The sequence below is a fragment of the Plasmopara halstedii genome (assembly GCF_900000015.1).
Source record: "Plasmopara halstedii genome assembly, contig: Scaffold_323, whole genome shotgun sequence".
NCBI classification, from domain to species: Eukaryota; Oomycota; class Peronosporomycetes; order Peronosporales; family Peronosporaceae; genus Plasmopara; species Plasmopara halstedii.
The window spans coordinates 1,195,778-1,197,189 of NW_020187244.1; positions in this window are offsets into that span (position 1 = coordinate 1,195,778).

The window sequence follows — 1,412 nt, forward strand, 5'->3', positions numbered from 1 at the left end:
GCGCCGGATATCGGCACGGCTTGAGCAAGCCCACACAAACTCCGGGTGGGTGCGCATCTATTTTGGAAGGTTCAGTGTATACGCTAGGCCCCTTTTGGCCACAACATTAAACGGTCCGATAATCCGTGGACGAAGCTTCGTCTTGGAGATAGCAGAGGCTGCATGTGTAGGCAAGTTTTTTTAGTTTATTAAAACGAGGACACCGACCTTAAAGCTTTCCGCTTTGCCTCTTCCTTTTTCATTTGCATATATATTTTGCAGGTCTTGGATTTCAGCCATCGCATCGCGAACGTGTCGTAGGACACTCAGTCTGGTAGACAAGAAGTCATCGACTTCTTTGCGGATGGTGAGGGGGCTGACATCAGCTAGCCGTCGGCCATTCCACCCCACCAAGCCCTGAGCCGTGGGATGGCAGCGTCAGTGGGACGCGAGGGTGAACCAGCCCTTTCGCGTAGAACGGCGTGTAGCCGGTAGATGAATGCACTGCATTGTTCAGTGCAAACTCTACGAGTGAAAACATGGCGCTCTTCAGCGTCTCGGCGTCTCAGCGCAGACGCTGCGAAGAACGTCTTCGATGACGTGATTCACCCGTTCGGTTTGACCATCGGTCTGCGGATGATCCGCTGTCAGCATATCCAACTTGGTGCCGAGCACCTTGAAGATAGTTGACCAAAATTTTCCCGTGAAAAAATGGGGGTCTCTACCAGAGACAATCGACTCTGGGAGTCCGTGTTGTCAAAAAACACGATCTACAATCAGTGTTTCTTTACCGACTTTGTCGATGGTGTCTGGCACCGCCGCCAAATGAGTCATCTTGCTCAACTAGTCGACGAATACCACGACACCCGTGCTGCCCGCCGCATTTGGAGAGGGTTTCACCCGTTGACACTTCTCACACGTGCGCACATAGGTGCTCGTCCATTTGTATAGCTTGTACCACCAATAGTGGTGACTCACAGAGTTGTACGTTTTCTCACGACCGAGATGACCACTGAGTGGCGTGTCGTGAGCCTCATCGAGGATGCGATATTTCAAATCCTCATCATGAGGAACCACAATTCGTGATGTATTCATTGAATCGGTACTATAGTATTGCAACCCATTATTCAACGAGTATCGGTGCAATCGTGCACGCAGTCTCGGTGACAATTTTTGTCCGAGTATCCAAACTCCTTGCTCCCTAGAGCCCGTAGTAACGCTACACACATCTCATCATCCGCATACGCGGTGCGGATCAGTTTTGTCACAGACGACGACGTTACAGTTGTAACATGAGCAAGCTCATAGTCTGGTCTGCGTGACAACGCGTGAAAGCATTCTGCTTTCCCGGCTTATACGTCACCTCAAAGTTATTTTCCGCAAAGAAGGATAGCCATCTAGCCATCCTCTGCGAGAGGTGGGGCGACTGAGTC